This window comes from Dendrobates tinctorius, unplaced genomic scaffold (genome assembly GCF_039654945.1).
Source record: "Dendrobates tinctorius isolate UK_male_01 unplaced genomic scaffold, ASM3965494v1 ptg000009l, whole genome shotgun sequence".
In the NCBI taxonomy this organism is placed as follows: domain Eukaryota; kingdom Metazoa; phylum Chordata; class Amphibia; order Anura; family Dendrobatidae; genus Dendrobates; species Dendrobates tinctorius.
The window spans coordinates 679,777-700,221 of record NW_027361677.1 but is presented as its reverse complement, the minus strand read 5'-3'; the positions used below and the strand labels follow the sequence as shown (position 1 = coordinate 700,221).

Genomic DNA, 20,445 nt, shown 5'->3' with positions numbered 1-20,445 from the left:
TGGTCAGTGGCATCTTCTCTCTCTCACTTGTGTAGAGTCTAAACTCTTGTGATCAGCAGGGTTCTCTCTCTCCTCCCCCACTTACATATTTTGAGCAACTAAAAGTTTTCCAGTATGGAGATTTACATTAATTCATTCATCGTTAATTAAACTATTTAGGAGAATTTGTCAAAGTCGTCAAACTTGAATTTAAAAGTTCAGTTCATTGCTATTTATTACCTATGTAATAGACAGCTGGTAACTTTTTTTTACCGAATAACCCTTTTAATTCTATTAAATATATTTAATACATTCATTATGAAGAACTGAAAGACAGAACAACCATACAGACTCACTATGATAAGATTCTTCTAATATTTTTGACAGATTTATTAAAATTATGTTCTTTGCCCTAATATACTACATTGCGTAGTTGGGTGGTGAAATACCCTGCCTGTAACATTCATCTGGCTTGTATAGGGAATTTCACAGACCTGTTATCAGTGAACTGTCGCCAATTTGTATGACCGTATGAGCAAATCATTCAACTTCTGTCACGGGATAAGACAGAAAATGTCTCTACCCAGCCTATTGTCCACCATTCTGTCAGCAGGATAAAGAATAGAGGCTCTTTGAGGATAATTCGGCTTCCTCTTGTTGTTGACAGAAATCACATTTACATATCCCTTCCTCGCACTGATAAAAGTGCCTGTGATTTATGGTTTGTGATAAACTGATACCTGGATTCCAGTTGATCGATGCTGTGTGATAGGAAGAACCTTCCATTTCAAGCACTAAAAGACCAAAATTGGGCTGTGATTAATGGAACTAAATGTTTGGGGTCAGAAGCTCGAACAGTTTTCTGTCCCTGATTCAGCATCTAACTAGGGGGAGAGGTCACACCGTGGAGAATTAATCACAAAGTGTAAAAAACCTAAGACAGTAGTGCGCCACTGAAAAAGCTTCTAATTTGATAGCTGGAGGCATTCGGGTTTGAAAAGCGGCTTCTCTTTTGGTAGTCCCATTAATATTTCAATCTGCTGTCATAAGACAGAGACAATAATCCATGCTTCTTCTTTATGGGCAGAGAATTTTGCATTTGAGTCCATCACATGGTGTTTTGTTAACCGACAGAGTAAAACATCTATGAAAAAGAAAATAGAAAAGCCATCAAAGCAAATGGATCTGCCCAATTTTGGTACAAGCAGGTCTAAAGTCCCCCATGCACGTGAGAATAATGTCAGCCAAATCCGGCGATATCAAGGGACTTAGCCAACAGTCTAAAGTGTATAGGGTGTAATTTCGGACTGACGATCCTTCTGCTTGTGGGGAGGAGGACCCCCATATAGTGATTGGGCCGGAACCAAGTGGACCGCCATCAGAGTTATTGAAGGAATCACATCAGGAGGATTACAAAGGGAGACATGCGACTGAGGTTGTCAGGGCAACAGGGGGCGGGGCTAGGGTAAAAGGAGCAGGGGACGCACTGAAGTGGCAGTTGGGGAAGAGAGAGAGTGAAGGCAGGACGCAGGGTGACTTGCAGGGGCACTGAGAGGAGCCTTCAAGGAAAAAGCTGGACATTTACCGACATGAGAGACGTGAGAGACTGTTCCCAGAGACTGCTCCCGGCTCCCGTTCTGAGAGAAGCATCCCCGCTACCCCCCGCCATGGCGAGAGAGGAACTTTACCTCAGGTTGTGGCCGTGAGTACCCGTAACCAGGCCACAGAGGTCTGGGCACTTCCCCCAGCCTTCCCCCATCACGCCGACCCGGCCGTCACCGGCCTGAAGATACGCCACCTCGTCACAGGCGAGATAAAAGGCTCGCTACCCTGGCTTTGGGAGAGACTCCTTGATAAAGGACGGCTACAGGTCATCTGGGGAACTGCGTCATCACCGCGCGCCACCTCCATCATTTTCTTCAGGGCCTGTTGCGCCCCAACGGCATCCCTTTCTTCAGGGCATGTTGCGCCCCAGCGGCAGCGTTTCCTTCAGGGCCTGTTGCGCCCCAGCGGCAGCGCTTTCTTCAGGGCCTGTTGCGCCCCAGCGGCAGCGTTTCCTTCAGGGCCTGTTGCGCCCCAGCAGCAGCGCTTTCTTCAGGGTCTGTTGCGCCCCAGCGGCAGCGTTTCCTTCAGGGCCTGTTGCGCCCCAGCAGCATCGCTTTCTTCAGGGCCTGTTGCGCCCCAACGGCCTCGCTTTCTTCAGGGCCTGTTGCGCCCCAACGGCATCGCTTTCTTCAGGGCCTGTTGCGCCCCAACGGCATCGCTTTCTTCAGGGCCTGTTGCGCCCCAACGGTATTGCTTTCTTCAGGGCCTGTTGCGTCCCACCGTCATCACTTTCTTCAGGGCCTGTTGAGCCCCATTCCTTTCCGGGGAAGCGAAACTTCAGGACAGCCGTCTCAGTGACCTCAACGCGGCCACGCTCACGAAACCAGCAGTCCCTGGAAGGCTAAGTGGCATTAGAATTTGATAAGATTGTTGAGTCCCTGCGTGGACTGTTTGTTTGGTTCTTAATTGTATGTTTGTTCAGACAAGCCCAGTGGCTTAAGCTAGATAAAAGTTATTTTGCAAACCATCAGTCGTCTAGTGTCTCGTCATTGCATCCTGCGAACCTGTAAACACAGAAAAGAAAAGCGATCAAAAAAAGCCCAAAAGACTAAATAATTCAAAAGATAAAACACTGAATCTGCGAACCTGCTCAACTCTACATGCTCTCCTGGAGATAAGTCGCCAGCAGAGATGACTGACAGTGGCTTTCCCATAGAGAACACATAAAGTGCCCAAAATAGCAGAGACTGAGATGGTGGGGGCTCTAAAGGTAGTTAAAGGGGTTGTCCACAAATTTTCAGACACTCTCTGGCATCGGGTGCGAGCGGCAGTCATGTAACCGCAAGTATGCGATATGCGTTCTCTTGGACAAGCTCCGACCCTACTGTTTCCACCCTCTCTCAATTCACTTGTATTGAGTGAGGCCAAGCCCATCCAGTTGAAATGTGGACAGGAGTATGCATATCGCATTCTTGCGGTCACGTGACAAACGCCGCTCCCAGTGTCGGCACTGGAGGATCCTCACGGTGTGCACTGTGAGGATTCACAAGTCTGCAATCATATAGAGTGACTGCAGATTGACTGGACAACCCCTTTCATATGCCATAAATTTCCAAGATCAATATACAGTATATACCATTCCTAGCTCATTAGAGCTCCTCTTCCTGGAATTTGCAACCATTTGCACCATAATGCAGTGTGCAGGTGCTGTGCTGGGGACTCTATATGACAAAGCATTTTGGGTATAGAATGATATATCAGGGGTGAGGTTAATAATGGTATTTAAATTTGGGGAAAAGTACTAATCCTCAAGTTTATAAAAATGGTCTTGATTTGTAATTCTGACTATGTTGAACAAGTCTGTTATTTGTGACTTCCAGATTTGGCGCAGATTCAAATCTGCAACATGTCAATTTTTTCAGAATTTTTGCAACATTTTTTCACCCAGTCAAAAACGCTATAAAAACACAAATCTAAAAATTATTGCAGATTTGCTCCAAAAAATGCAGGGGTGTTAATAAAAGGATGAGGATGTAATGTCACCATTTTGTGTGTATTGTTAAGTATGTGGGTGTATATATGTATACTAGATGGTGGCCCGATTCTAACGCAGCGGGTATTCTAGGATATGGCCAGCAGGAGACTGACGTTCAAAAGATGGTCCAAGACAATCCACCTCGATCGACGATCTCACAGAGGGGGCATGGTCGCTGCTGCGTGTCACACTGAGGTTAAGTACCCACGTTGCAGAAATGCTGCAGAAATTTCCACAGCATTTCCACAACTCCCGCCGCGGGAAAAACACATGTATTTTTTTCGCGATTTTTGCGTGCGGAATTCAAGCACATTCCAAGCGATTTGAAGCATCATTTGGAATGTGATTGACAGGTTGGTCACACTTGTCAAGCATAGTCTTAGTAAAAAGTTGATCACAATTGTCAATTGATGCTGCCTATGCAGCACCAACAGTAAAAGATAGAATGTAAAAAATAAAAAAAATTAAAAAAAAGGTTATTCTCACTTTCCGATGGCCCCTGATCCCCTCTCCATGCTCCCGGCATCTTCTGATCCCAGTAAAGCATAGCGCGAAGGACCAGAGATGACGTCACTCTCGCGAGAGCGCGACGTCATCAGCGGTCTTTCGCGCAAAGCATTACTGGGACCGGAAGATGCCGGGCACATGGTGAGAGGAAGGAAAGAGTCTGGGGGCCGTCGGAAGATGAGTATATCACTATTTTTTACTTTAATTCTATTTGTTACAGGTTTATGGTACCCAGGGCCAGGAGGGGAGTCGCGGCCGGACAGCACATGTCACTGATTGGTCGCAGCCGGGCGCGACCAATCAGCGACGCGGGATTTCCGTTACTGACAGACAGAATTAGACGATTATATAGTAGATTAGGATGGCTGCCAGACAGGTACTCAAGGAGGGATATGTATCATTGAGGCTGGTATCCTCAGTGATGTAAGCCCAGGAACGCAGGCTCCAGAGAGTTAATAGGGTGTATCCAAGGTCGGGTTTACGAGCAGTCAAAGAGATGGGTGGGACTGGCTGCTCATATAGCCCCACCCCAGGACGTGATATGGCAGATATAAGGAAGATCAGCTCTATCATTGTTGTGGTGTGTGCAAGGTGAAAAAACCTTGTTTGTGTGGCCCATTCACTGCTGGAGGCTGAATGAAGGTCTGGCAATTAATAGGATGAGCCCGTGCTTTATATGGACTGGTTATTTTCTAGTTTTGGTGCTGTTATACCTTTTGTACACAGAAGAGGCTGTTTTTGTTTGTATGTTAAGCTGGATGGTTTATGGACATTTAATAAACGTTGCGTTTGTTTTGAACCAACAAATTGGACCACTGTGTGTGCACCAGCATCTACCTGAGAGCTGATCCTTTACAATTGGTGCTAGAAGTGCGTGCAACATTCCCAAAAAGCACAGGCACGAATTCAAAGGGGCACATGTGACTGCCGCAGAGATACCACATTTATTGGGCAAAAGCGACTGCAGGAGCAAAAGCAGACAACATGGAGGAGCTGATAAAGCAACTGACGGAAGCTAATCTTCAGCAGCAACAGTTTTGGCAGCAGCAGCAACACAGGCAGCAGATGGAACTCCTAGCCAGGTGATCCATGGCAGCACAACCACCCCATCCCTAAGTCAAGGGGATGATTTGAACAGAATATGGTAATGAGAGCCTTGCAAAAGATTACTCCAGATGATTGACATTGAGTTGGTTTTCAAAAGGGTGGCAGAACAGGAGAAATTACCTCCAGAGCAGTGGGCGGAGGTTCTGGTGCCATATCTAACAGGGGAACCGCAGATGGCCTATTATGGCCTGGCCTTGCAAGACACATAAGAGTATACTAAGTTTAAAACAGAGATCCTGGCGAACTTAGAAATATCTGTGATTGTCAGGGTGCAATATTTGCACCACTGGGCCTATCATGTTGACAAACCTCCCTGGTCCCAAAAGTCTAATGTTAATATTATGTCTAAATTATGTTAACCAAGTATTATTATTATTATTATTATTATTATTATTAATAATATTTATTTATATAGCGCCATTGATTCCATGGTGCTGTACATGAGAAGGGGTTACATACAAATTGCAGATATCACTTACAGTAAACAAACTAACAATCAGACTGATATAGAGGGGAGAGAGGACCCTGCCCTTTTGGGCTTACATTCTACAGGATGGTGGGGAAGGAGACAGTAGGTTGAGGGGTTGCAGCAGCTCCAGTGATGGTGAGGCGGTAGCTCCAGTAGTGGTGAGGAGGCAGCGGGGGATCAATGCAGGCTGTAAGCTTTCCTGAAGAGGTGGGTTTTCAGGTTCCGTCTGAAGGATCCGAGTGTGGTAGATAGCCGGACGTGTTGGGGCAAAGAATTCCAGAGGATGGGGGCTATCCAGGAGAAGTCTTGGAGGCGGTTGGGTGAGGAGCGAATAAGTGTGGAGGAGAGAAGGAGGTCTAAGGAGCATCAGAGATTACGTGAGTGAAGATATCGGGAGATTAAGTCAGAGATATATGGAGGAGACAGGTTATAGATGGCCTTGTAGGTCAGTATTAGTAATTTGAATATTACCCAATATTATTGCTATTTATTTACTGCAAGGTATTTGCTTACTTTTTTTATCTTAGGTTTTATCTGTATAGTGGTCAGTGTGAACATGTGCCTACTTGCTGAATGCATACCAACTCATATTCCAGTTTATTTCTTATTTTCTGAGAAGCAGGTCAGAGCATTTCTGGGCATTATGGGCTACTACTGCCAGTTTATCACTAACTTCTCCATGGTAACCACACCTGTGATGGACCTCCTTAAGGGTACCGTTACACTAAGCGATGCACCAGTGATCCCGACAACGATATGGATCGCTGGTGCATCGCTAAGTGGTCGCTAGTGAGCTGCCACACAGGCAGATCTCACCAGCGACCTAGCAGCGATCGAGGGTCGCTACTTACCTGTCAGATGCAGCGATCCTGACGTCCTCCCGCCCGTGTTCACGCGTCACTCGTCAGCGCCACAAGAAGCCCAGCAGGAAGCGCCCGACGAGAAATGGTCCAGGACGTTCTTGCGCGATCAGCGACAGACAGCGGGGGAGCCGGTCGGAGGTAAGTATCACATGTAGCGATATCGCTAGCAATATCGCTGCTACGTCACAAAACCAGTGACGTTACAGCGATATTGCTAGCGATATCGCTATGTGTAACAGGCCCTTTAGGGTGCAAAGTCAGCTGTGGCCAAGTGGTCTCCAGAAGCTGAGACAGGGTTCCAGGAACTGAAGCTAGCCTTGTGTAAAGTAAACAGTCAGTGTTGGTGGCTCCATATTCCTCCAAGACAAGAAGTTTGTGGTCCAGTCAGATGAATCAGATGTCGGATTAGGTGCCGTCTTGTCTCCATAAGTGAATGGCAAAAGACACCCAATAATGTAACTGAGTCGGAAACTGTTTCCCTGTGAAAAAACTACTCCATCGTGATGAAGGAATGTTTGGTCATCAAGTGGGCATTAAACACTTTAAGATACTACCTATTAGGCAGGAAGTTCAGGTTAGTGTCAAACCATGCCCTGCTGAGGTGGATGCGAGAGAAGAAGGGGAACTGTCATGGTCACGCGTGGCTGGACAAAGGGCCTCCAGCAGGGCAGGTTTAGATGACACGCGTGACCCTGGATACACCGCCTCCAGTTGGGCGAATTTAAATAATAATAAAACGTGCAGCTGGATACGCCGCCTCCAACAGGCGAATTTCGGAAATACACGTATGTCTGGAAACCCCGCCTCCAGTAAGGCGAATTTAAACAATAAAAGGGAAAACCTGGGTAACAATAACAATGGTGGTGGCCCTGCGATAGGGATCGGGGATGTGGAGACCTCCTGCACTCCCCTGAGTCAGTTTCTCTACACTCCTAACGTTCCCTAGGCCGGTTCCGCACCGGGCACCGCTCAGGATACCTTTAAACCCTAGCTCTCCCTCCACCTACCCCTTTCTAGGGTAATGGCCGATGCGGAAACTAATCCCAGCACTGCACTAAAACACACATAAGGAAAAGAGACAAAACAGGGAAACACCACTTAGCTTTGCTCTGTTGCTTACGCTCCCAGCAACAGAGCCCACCACCTGCGTGCATTTTTTTCCTCCGACCGAATCCAACAGAATAGTGCAGCCTTGGAGCAAACAGAGTCCACCACCTGCGTTCAGCTGTCCAGAAACAGAGTCCAGCATATGAGTCCAGCTGTCCAGCAAAAGAGTCCAGCATCTTGAGTCCAGCTTTCCAGCAAAAGAGTCCAGCATCATGAGTGCAGCTCTACACCATAGCTGCCACTCAACCAAGCCATGCAAGAACTCCTTGCTGAAACCATAGCTGCAACTCCACCAAGCCATGCCAGACCTCCTCGCAGACACCATAGCTGCCACTCCAGGACTCTCACTGAGCTGCCCGGGAGTCTCCTTCAGCTCTATCCTTCACCCAGGCTTGCTTGTAACTGAGGACTTATCACCAACAGTGATTACCACACCTGACTCTCTTTTATAGAGCAATCACACCTGTTTTATAACTACGTGCACAAAACTAAAGAAACAGTGCAATGACGCTCACCACCACCTGGGGTCAAATTTAGAACCAAAGACACCACAGTGCAATAATCCTAAAGGCCACCGGGGGCAAACTAGAACAGAAACACACAGCCAAAGGAAAAAAGGTTACTTGTGCATTATCTCTGTCATATCCAACTTGGATCATGACAGGAACAATGCCCAAGTGACCAACTGGTTCTTTCAGGACTTTAGCTTCCATGTAAAGCATAGGCCTAGTAAAGTACATGGCAATGCTTCCACAATGTCCAGGGTTCATTGTTTGATGGTAGAAGGTGCATAGCCCCCAGCTTTGGCCAGAGGGAGGTATGTAACATGACAGCCAGACAGGTCCTCGAGGTGAGATATGTATCATCGAGCCTGGTAACCTCAGTGATGTGAGCCCAGAAAAGAATGCTCCAACACATATAGTGCTGAGAGAGTTAATAGGGCATATCCAGGGCCAGGTTTATAAGCAGTCAACTAGATTGATGGGACTGGCTGCTCACATATCCCCACCCCTAGGCCTGATATGGCAGATATAAGGAAGTCAAGCTGTATCATTGTGGTGGCTTGTGCATAGTGAAAAGACTTTGCTTGTTTGGCTCAGTCTCTGGTGGAGGCTGAGTGAAGTTCTGACATTTAATGGGGTGAGCCCGTGCTTTATATGGACTGGTTATTTTCTAGTTGTGGTGCTGTTATACCTTTTGCACCAAGAACAGGCTGTTTTTGTTTGTTAATCTATTCAGCTTATGGACATTTATTAAACCGTTTGTTTTAAATCAAAAAATTGGACCCCTATGTGTGCACCAGAGTCTACCTGATTTCTTACAATATACTATATATGCAGTGGCATATAAAAGTTTGCCCCCCCGGTCAAAACTGCTGTTATTGTGAACTGTAAAGCAAGTCGAAGATGAAATAATCTCTCATAGACCTAAAGGTAAAGATGACACATTTCCTTTTGTATTTTGAGTAAAAAATATAAATTTTCATTTGTTTCATTTTAAAAATTCCAAAAAGGAAAATGGGTGGTTGAAAAAGTTTGGGCACTCTTGGAGATTTGTGTGCTCAGACAACTTTGATCAAGGTTTCCAACCTTAATTAGCCTGTTATGGTTATGGCTTGATCACTAACATCGGCCAGGTGATGCAAATTTCCCAGATTTATAAAAACCCAGCCTCCTCCAACTTTGTGCCAAAAAACAGCAGCCATGGGTTCTACTAAGTAGCTGTCTAGCACTCTGAAAATAAGTGATGAAGGCCAACAAAGCAGTAAAAGGCTATAAGAAAATAGCAGAGCATTTACAAGTTGCTCTTTCCTCAGTTTGAAATGTACAGTAATTAAGCAATGTTAACAGAAAATTTCACTGAGAGCTGTTCATAGGTGTCATGCCCGCCATGTCTGATATGCCGCATGACCCCTGGAGCAGTGTGCACGCGCACCTCGCTATTATATCTGTCATGTCCGTTATGCTGCATGACCCCTGGAGCAGTGTGCACATGCACCTCATGACTATTATGCTGCATGATCCCTGGAGCAGTATGCATGTGCACCTCATGACTGTTCTGCTGTGTCACTCCTGGAGCAGTGTGCATGCGCACCTCACCTCATGGTTGCATGCCGTGGCTGTGTGCGTGCCCGTCTCTGCTCTGCCTGCTGTGATCGTCTCTGTGGTCCAGCAGAATCTGATCCAGTGGTCCTCTCTTTGGTCCTGGAGGCCCTGACTATGTGACCCTCTCTATGGTCCAGCAGATTCTGATCCAGCAATCCTCTCTATGATCCTGGAGGACTAGACCCGGAAGTCTTCCCCTGGTCCTGACCCGGAAGTGCAGGTGCTACTGCCCTATATCTGACCGCCCCATCCTATAGTCGGTGTCATGATCCAGCGTGGATCTGACAGATTAAATGGATAAGTGAACTTTTTTTCCTTTGGCTAGGTGCCAAAGTGATGTGATTGCCCCCAGTGGCCATTAGAATTATTACACGTGGTGTCGTTCATTCTAAGTTGCCTGGTGGTGGTGAGCGGTAGTGCACTGTAGTTTCTTTGGGTTAATGTGCACGCAATTACAAATCAGGTGTTAGGCTCTATAAAAGGGAGCCAGGTGGGTTCAATCACTGTTGGTGATATTGTGTGTTAGTCATTCACAAGGAAGGCTGGGTGAAAGAAGGAGCTGAACATGAGTCCCGTGCAGCCCAGCCAGAGGGGACAAGTGGCAGCTAGGTGGTCTGCAAGAAGGGCTGGCATTGCGTGGTGGAGTCACAGTTTATGGTGTTTGCAGGAAGTGCTTGCATGGCTTGGTGGAGTGACGACTATGGAGAGAGTTGCACTCAGCATGCGGGACTTGGTGCTGAGAGCTGGACTCAAGCATGTTGGACTTTTTGGGCAGGAGCTGAACTCATCTTTGGGACTCTGTCACTGGACAGCTGCAACTGGTGGTGGACTCTGCTCCAAGGCTGCACTATGGTGAAGGATCCAGTTATGGTGATGGATCCGGGTGGAGAAGATGCACACAGGTGGTGGGCTCTGTTGCTAGGAGCATACACAACAGAGCAAAGCTAAGTGGTGTTTCCCCTGTTTTGTCATCTTTCCTCATGTGTGTTTTAGTGCAGTGGTGGGATTAGTTTCCGCACCGACCAATTCCCTAGTGAGGGTTTAGGTCAGGACGAGCTAGAGTTTTTAGGTTTCTGTTGCACGCCCGGTGCGGAACCGGCATAGGGAACGTTAGGAGTGCAGGGACACTGGCTCAGGGGAGCTCAGGAGGTCTCCACTTCCCTATTCCCTATTGCAGGGCCCACCATTGTTAATGTTTCCCAGGTTTCCCTTATTGTTTAAATTCACCTTACTGGAGGAGGGGTTTCCAGACTTGTATATAAGTGTAATGTCTAAATTCGCCAGTTGGAGGCGGTGTATCCAGCTGCACGTGTTTATTATTTAAGTTCGCCCCACTGGAGGCGGTGTATCCAGGGTCACGTGCATCACATGGGTTCGTGACAGTCGGGGCCTGAGTATCGTGTTGCTTCCCTGCTAGGCTGCGATGTCCTGTTTGGTCGCTCCCTGTATTCTGTGCTCCTGCACTCTGCCCTGTTGTGCTTCTCTACACACGCTCTGTGCTTGTATTCTGCCTCTTGTCCCGTGCCATGTCTTGTCATTGCTATTCTTGGACTTGTAGTACTTCCCATGTTCTCTGCCTTTGCCTGTTTTTCCATGTCTTGACTTTGCTATTCTTAGCCTTGTAGTACTTCCACGTTCTCTGTCTTTGCCTGGTTTTCTTTACTCTGTCCTATGGTGCTCTTTAGCACATTTCCTGGCTAGTCACAAGGTTCTGCCTTGACCAGGCTCTGGGCTTCAGCCTACGTTCCGCTGCTAGCCCTATACTCTCTCTGACCCGGCTCTGTGCTTCTGCCTACATTCCGCTCCTTGTTCGGTATCTTGCCTAGCCTTCTCTTGCCTTGTTTCTTCGCATGCCCTTTGCATGCGCCTGGCCTTCCCTTGCCCGCCTGTCTGTGCCTCAGCCATGCCTGCCTTAGCCGTGCCCGCCTGCTTGTGCCTCAGCAGTGCTCGTCGGCCAGTGACTTAGCTGTGTCCGCCTGTTGTACTTCAGCTGTGCTCGCCTCAGTCGTGCACACCGGTCTGAGCCTCAGCCCGACCAGCTAGCCAGTGCCCCAGCCATGCTCTGTGCTTCCTTGCACTCACACTGTCTCTGCACTGTGTATTGCGTGCCCTCTTAGCACACGCAGGCCCTAGCATGCTCCTTGGCATACCTCCCCGTGCTTCTCTAAAGCACGCGCAGGTCTTGCCATATACCCTGTCGTGCCCTCTAGCACGCACAGGCCCTAGCCTGTACCCTGTCATGCCCTCTTACATGCACAGGCCTTAGCCTGAACCCTGGCGTGCCCCTGTGCACGCCCAGGACCTTAGCCTGAACCTCAGCGTGCCCCTCTACACGCGCAGGACTATGTCCTGAACCTCAAAGCCCGACATGTTCCCTAGCACGTGTGGGACCTGCTGTTAACCATGTACCCTGGCGTGCCTCCTAGCACAGCCAGGACCATTCTTTGTACCGTGCCCCTGGTGTGCCTCTAGCATGCGCAGGACCTTGAATCTTGAATCCTTGCTGCTTCTCTAGCTCGCCCAGGACCCTGGACCTTGAACCCTGGCGTGTCCCCTAAACACACACCATGCCTAGTGTGTTGAACCCTGCCTTGCACCTTGCCTTGGACCCTGGCATGTTCCTAGCACACACCCTGCCTTGCACCTTGCCTTGGCCCCTGGTGTGCCCCTAGCATGCACCCTGTCTTGAACTTTGCCGTGGACCTTGGCGTGTTCCCTAACACGTACCATGTCTGGAGCTCTGTCGTGCCACCTTGCCTGAACCCTGGTTTGCCTGCCGGATGCCCGGAACCTGCCGATCGCTGCCAGAGATCGGAAGCCTGACGACTGCAGCCTGATGTCCGGAGCTGATGTCCACAGCCTGATGCCCTAATCCTATCGTTCGTTGCCAGGTGTCCGGAGTCCGATGCCATCGAGCCCTTGCCTGTACCCAGGCATGCCACCTGGCACGTACCATCCCTTGGACCTTGGCGTGCCACGCACGCAACTTGCTGTGTTTTCCCTGTTATCACGTCTTGCATCTGATGTTACCCTGAGTTCGCCTTAATGAAGATACCTTGAAACCACGCCTTGTCTTGTTTCCTGCACGTCCCTTGTCGTCAGACACTCACGCATTGTGTCTACCTGAGCCTGCCATCTGGTTCCAGCAGTCGTGGTGGCTCACCCCCTTGGTCTTGCCCCTGACACTCCCTGTATAGGGGGTGGTTCCTCACAAGGTCAGCTTGCCCTCGGTGGGTGGGTGGCTCGACCCAGAGGGTCCACTCTAGAAAATGACTCAGCGAAAGCTGACTCCGTCACAATAGGATTGCTAGAGAGACAAATCAGACTCCACAATTCACTTCAAAAGACCTTCAAAAAGATTTAGCAGACTCTGGAGTTGTAATACATTGTTCTACTGTTCAAAGACACCTGTACAAATATGGCCATCATTGAAGAGTCCTCAGTAGAAAACCTTCTACTGCCTCCTCTTCATAAAATTCAGCATCATTAGTATGCAAAAGAACATCTAAACAAGCTGATACATTTTGAAAACAAGTCCTGTGGACCGATGAGGTTTAAGTAGAATTTTTGGCCACAATGATTGGAGGTATGTGTGGAGAAAAAAGGGCACAGAATTTCAGGAAAAGAACATTTCGTTAACCATTAAGCATGGTGGTCAATCAAGCATGCTTCGAGTTGTGTTGCAGCTAATAGCATGGGGAACATTTCACAAGTAGAGGGAAGAATATATTCAATGAAATTTCAGCAAAGTTTTCATGCAAACATTTCGTATCAGTACAGGGGTAGCACAGGTGCAGCAAGGCATGTCCTCTGAAAGCTGGAGGAGTGTCTGCTCCAGTAAGGGGGGAAATAGGAGAGCAGGGCAGTCCAGACAGGTGCTGGTAGTGGGGGGACTCAATTATTAGGGGAACAGATAGGGCAATCTGTCACAAAGACAGGGATTGTCGAACAGTGTGCTGCCTGCCTTGCGCTCGAGTCTGAAACATCGCTGATCGGGTTGACAGATTATTGGGAGGGGCTGGTGAGGACCCAGCGGTCATGGTGCACATTGGCATAAATGACAAGGTTAGAGGTACTGTAGGTGGAAGGTCCTTAAAGATGATTTCAGGGAATTAGGCTGCAAGCTTAAAGCAAGGACCGCCAAGGTGGCATTCTCTGAATTACTTCCTGTACCACGTGCCATGCCAGAGAGGCAACGGGAGATTAGTGATATAAATAAGTGGCCCAGGATGTTGAGGGCAGAGCAGAGTACTGCAGTGCGCAGGCGCCGGGAAAGGTCAGAGAGGTCCGGCACCTGCGCACTGCAGTACTTTACTCTGCCCTCAACAGGGCAGAGCAGTGCGCCTGTGCAGGAGCCACGATGGGAAGCAAAGAAAAGGATGTCATTGCTAGAAGATGGGAGGCCCCGGACCAGACCGCAACACCCATCGGACCAAAATCGGACCCGAACCGCCCCTGGGTGAGTACAATATAACTCATTTTTCTTATCTTTCAGGTTACATCGGGGGCTTATCTACAGCATTACAGAATGCTGTAGATAAGCCCCTGATGGTGGTGCCGGCAGCTGATGCTCAAAAAAAGTAGGTGACAGATTCCCTTTAAGCATAATCACAGACGCGGAATCTTTACTGTAACAGCAGTGAGACTATGGAACTCTCTGCCATATTGTAATGTTGTAATGTTGTAATGAGTGATTCCCCACTAAAATTTAAGAAGGGACTGGATGCATTTCTTGAGAAGTATAATGTTACAGGGTATATATACTAGATTCCTTGATAGGGTGTTGATCCAGGAAACTAGTCTGGTTGCCGTATGTGGAGTCGGGAAGGAATTTTTTTCCTCAGTGTGGAGCTTAGTGTTTGCCGCATGGGATTTTTTGCCTTCCTCTGGATCAACATATTAGGCAATGGGTTGAACTAGATGGACTTAAAGTTTCCCTTCATCCTTAAATACTATGTTACTATAAAACCATCTGTAAAAAAGCTGAAGTTGAAAAGAGGATGACTTCTACAAATAGATAACGATTTTAAACATACGTCAAAATCTGTAATAGATTACCTTAAAAGGCACAAATTGAAGGATTTTCAATGGCCCGCACAGTCCCCTGATCTGAACATGATTGAAAATCTGTGGCTAGCCCTCAAAATTGCAGAGGATGCAAGACAACCGAGGAATCTCACAGAACTGGAGGAATTTTCCAAGGAAGAATGAATGAAAATCCCTAAAACAAGAAATGAAAGACTCTTGGCTGTTTCCAAAATGTGTTAACAAGCGGTGTTACTTGCAAAAGGTGGTGCAGGGTGCCCAAATTTTTGCCTCAGCCCATTTTGCATTTTGCAATTTTTAAAATGTAAAAAATGAAAATATTTTTGTTGCCTAAAATATAAAGGAAATGCATCATCTTTAACTATAGGCCTTTTAGAGATCATTTCATGTTCAACTTGCTTAACTGTTCACAAAAACAGTAATTGTGACCAGTGGTGTCCAAACTTTTACATGCCACTGTAAGTATAAAAACACAGTGGGGAAAATAAGTATTTGATACACTGATGATTTTGCAAGTTTTCCCACCAACAAAGAATGGAGGCGCTTGTAAGTTCAAATAACAAAACATAAGTGATTGCAATATTTTTATGTGAGAAATACTCCATAATCTGGGCCCACTAAAACACCTCTCAGCACTATGTGTTAACCTATTAACTAATGACCTTATGGATGGGATTGAGAGTATGCTATCAGTCTTTGCTGATGACAGCAAACTATGCAGGATATTAAAATCTGATCTTGACATTACAAATATTACAGAATGATCTGGATAAGATGACTGAATGGGCAAACACTCGGCAAATGAGGTTTAATGTAGATAAATGTAGAGGAATGCACCTAGGACGCAGTAATCCTATTGCTGCATATACATTAGATGGGACTATACTCGGGACTGCAGAACAGGAGAAGGACTTGGGTATTCTGGTTACAAGTAAGCTGAGCAGCAGCACTCAATGTCAAGCAGCAGCCGCTAAAGCAACGAAGATACTGGAGTGTATAAAAAGAGATTAATCCTGCAATCCCAACGTATTATTACCTCTTTATAAATCACTAGTGAGGCCACATCTAGAATATGGGATCAAGGTTTGGGCTCCACATTTTAAAATGGATATTTAGAAATTGAAGTCAGTTCAAAGGCAGCAACTAGATTATTACAAGGGACGGAAGGCTTCTCATATGATGAGAGGTTGGAAAAGTTGGGCTTGTATAGCTTAGAAAAAAGGCGCTTCAGAGGAGATCTCATTTACATGTATAAATTCATATGTGGTCAGTACAGAGGACTAGCGCATGACTTATTCCTTTCAAAGACCGAACTGAATACCAGGGGGCACTCATTACGGGTGGAGGAAAGGCGACTCCGGCAGCTGAATAGGACAGGGATCTTTTCAGTTAGAGTAGTTAGATGTCCTCTGTTGGCTGAATAGGGTGTTATACTGTAACTACTGTGACAGGGTCACTGGCACGGTATATGAGGAGAGCTATGTGTCATGAAGATTGCTTTCTTCTGTGACCTACAAACCCATAAGTTTCTCTCCAGCATGCTCGGTGCTGAAGGAGTTAATCAGCCATGTTATGGGATGAGTTTGTAGGTGAGTAGGTAAGAGATGGGCGGGATGCTCGCCATATCTCCACCTAAAGGATGTGACTGGGATGTTAAATGTACAGTCACTATTTTTTTTCTCTGTGTTGTGGTTTGGAGAGGAGAGACTCCAGACTTGGCTCCAGGAGGAGCTGAAGACACATGGTGCTCAGATATATGGACTTTGTTATACGTTATCTTTTGTTTTGCTATGCCAGTAAGGCCGGGGTCACACTTGCGAGAAACTCACACGAGTCTCGCGTCTCGATACCGGGCACTGCGGCCTGCACTCGGAAAGGAGCACTCAGCTGCATAGAGATACATGCAGCCGCACACTCCGGTTCCGAGTACCGGTGGCAGTGCTGGGTATTGAGATGCGAGACTCGTGCGAGTTTCTCGCAAGCGTGACCCCGACCTAAGGCCATTTTTACTTTGCTGAACCCTGTTATGGTTTATGCCGTTGTCGTATTTACCACAAGAAGCGCTACCGTGTCTACCTTTGGAAGCAGCTGAGTGAGTCAACCCCTCACATGACTTAATCGGCACCTTTGAAAACAAACTATAGAAATTTGCGTTTTTGAGGATAAATTAGATTGCGAGGCCTATTGGTGACAGAGAGTGAATACAACCCCTGTACAACGCTACGACATATGTTGGGACTATGTAAGCAGCCTGAAGTAAATAATTATATACTGGTTTAGAATGTTTCTTCATTTTCATTTTTGCCTAATAAAAAATCTAAATATTTCTTAAGAAACCCCACTAAGGAACAATGATATGTAAATCAGTCATTTTTTTTCAGTGAGTAGTACTTTCACGCATTAGAATTTTGTTTTCATGTCTAATCCCGGCACAAGTAACATATCCGACTAATCATAAATCCAGAGGATAAAACCGGCTCTTGTTCTACTTATAAAAAGAAAGAAATGATGTGTACCATTGCCTCTGACACAGGGAAAGGAATCGGCGCCAATCCTCGGAGATTTCATTTATAATTCAGCAATATATTCAGGAATCATAAAGGTATCTTTAGCCCCTAATAAAACTGCAGAAGTTAATGTATGTAAAATAACTATTATGAAAAGCATTATCAATAATTGTAAGGATAATGTACATGCATAATGAATGAATGTGGCTCTGGGGTATTAGCTTACATCCCGGGCTGATTGAGTAAAGAGAACTTATGCATTTTAATGAAGGAGAAATTATCACAGAGCGTAGATGCGAGCTGACGACCATCATGTTAAGATGTTAAATAGATTTATCTTACATCTAGGACACAACGAGACTCGGGGCGGTGCGAGGCCGTCTCAAATATAATGTTTAAACGTGGACATGCCATGAAAAGATAATCTTCTAATGAATACATTAATCGCCTGTGTAATAGGTGGATGGCAGGGCACCGGCGGACAGCGCGCCGCAGCCGGCAGAGATTCTGGCAAATAGGCTTTTGTATTTTGGAGTATTTAATATTTTATCCTTATTAATGTCAGAAGAAATGGACAGGAAAATAAGGTCTAATTAAAGAAATGTTAATATTTCAAAAAACAGATTTAGGTCAGAAATCCATTTCCAGGTCATGAGACGTATTGTGCTCAAAAGTATGCAAATATATTCCAAATGAACGATAAAAATATTCAGGACATTCTGCAATTAGAGTAGTTATAGATTATTATTATTATCATTTCCGTTTTCTTTCCAAATATTTCCAGATAATAATAATTACATTATTATTAATATTAGTAGCAGTAGTAGTATTTATTCATATTATTATTATTATTATTATTATTATTATTATTATTATTATTATTTCCATTTTCTTTCAAAATATTTCCAGATAATAATTACATTATTACTAATATTAGTAGCAGTAGTGGTAGTAGTATTTATTGATATTATTATTATGCTCCTATATATTTTTATTTCCATTTTCTTTTAAAATATTTATAGATACCATTTTTATTATTGTTAATAGTAGTAGTAGTATTTATTATTATTATTATAGATTTTTATTTTAATTTTCATTCAAAATATTTTTTCCAGATAATACATTTTATATTATTGTTATTAGTATTAGTAGTAGTGTTTATTAATATTGTGATTTTTGTTTCCATTTTAGTTAAAAAATATTTCCATATAATAATTTAATTATAAGTAACAGTAGTAGTAGTAGTTGTTATTAGTAGTAATTATTATTCACTTTAGTATTATAGTTTTATTTCCATTTTCTTTCTAAATATTTCCAAATAATACAATGTATTATTATTATTATTATTATAATTATTATTATTTTCTTTCAAAATATTTCCAGATAACATAATAATAATAATAATAATAATAATAATAAGAAGAAGAAGAAGAAGAAGAAGAAGAAGAAGAAGAAGAAGAAGAAGAAGAAGAAGAAAAACAGAACTAGGATGCAACTAGGTAAAAAGTTTTTCATAGACTTTAATGTCCTATCCTGTTTTACAGACATTCAGTTGGCTAAAAATACCAGCCATGTGAACAGCCCCATAGAGCATAATAGTTAGTTCTATCCCTGAAAAGCACAGAATGAATGAAGTTCTTCAAACACGGACTGAAGCCTAGGAACAGGGCCGCCATCAGGGCATTACAGCCCTTACAACTGTATGGGGCCCGGTGATTAGGGGGGGCTCAAGCACGCTGGCAGCCCTGCCTAGGAAAGAGGACAGAATTCATTTAGGACTGAAACAGAAAAGAGTATGGCTCGATCCATTGAGTTCCTGTATATAAAGCATATATTCACCATTAGAACCATTGTTTCTTGGAGAAACAAAGGAATTACGGAGAATAATTCCTAAATCCGACTTTATGGCTCTTTCCATGCAATGTGAATATAACTCTGGCAGATTCGTGAGAATTTACCCCAATTATTGGTCCAGTACAGCTTCCATGCCATATTGATTGTTTTTTGGGTATGTTTATATGTTTTTGAGTATATTTTTTGTTTAAACCACTCACAAACAGACAAAAAACTAATATAGATATCACAGAAATCACATTGTGTCACATAGATGCAGCTGATTTCATTCTTTTGTGTGGAACTTGGTAACAGAAAAAACTTTGTTATGGCCAGATAAAACCTTTGAAAACTTCTTGGATACAGTGTAAATGCAGTTTATTATAGTGGACCTGTTACTAGGTTTTTTATACCCCATTTGAGAACAGCATAATTTAGGGAAAGAAACCCTGATTCCAGAGATGTATCACTTACTGGGTTGCCTTCTGTAGTTTTGCTCGAATTCCTGTTTTCTCTGCTGTATATCTAGCAGTGCACACAATATTGAGCTGTGTATAACCCCACCCACTCCACTGATTGGCAGCTTTCTGCACAGTGTACGCAGAAAACTACCAATCGGTGGTGGGGGCTGGGTTGGACTACAGGTAGTCAGGTTTACTGACTACCTGGACCAGGGTGTCAGGTTTACTCTTGTGATAATCTCCTGCTAATAAAACAGTGATTTTATCAAAACTACAGCAAGCAGCCCATTAAGTGACACATCTCTGGAATCAGAGTTTTTCTCTCTCTCTCTACATGATGCTGCTCTCGGATTAGGTTGCAGAACCTGGTGCCAGATTATTTTTAACAAGAGCACACTTGATTACGCTTGTACTAGTATATATATAAATAAATATTATATATATTATTGTATAAATTCAGTTTCCAAGCCTTAAATACAATCTGTCACCCCAAGGCACTAATATAAACACTTATACGGCTATGTAGGGGACTTAGCCCCTGTAAAATCATACATATTGTATAGATTTTGTGGTTATATAAATACATATTATATGCAAATGTGGGGGCTTTGAGGCACCCTTGGCGCGACCGAGGGCTCAGCCAACTGTGACGCCCTCTGAATTTGCAATCTAAGCTATCATCATACATTAGTGTTCAAAATACTAGCAGTCCAATATGACCAACCCCGATTAATCACTGTTTTTGGTATAAATTATATTACCATATGTCAAACAGTTGGTGCAGTAGATTCTAAGGAAACCACCAGACTCCGCATTCACGATCTGCAGGTTTGAGTCTGTAAATTAGAATAATTAATTGAAAGGGGTTGTGTTCAAAATAA

The 20,445-nt window shown here is 44.8% G+C and overlaps 1 long non-coding RNA gene across 1 annotated transcript in view; it reads right to left on the bottom strand.

Annotated features, from left to right (window-relative positions):
- Positions 1-354: 354 nt before the first annotated feature.
- Positions 355-20,445, bottom strand: part of LOC141095575 (uncharacterized) — a 65,992-nt gene continuing 45,901 nt past the window's right edge. The window contains exon 2 of the long non-coding RNA XR_012233429.1: positions 355-2,588. This is a non-coding gene — a long non-coding RNA (uncharacterized lncRNA). The remainder of the gene's footprint in view (positions 2,589-20,445) is intronic.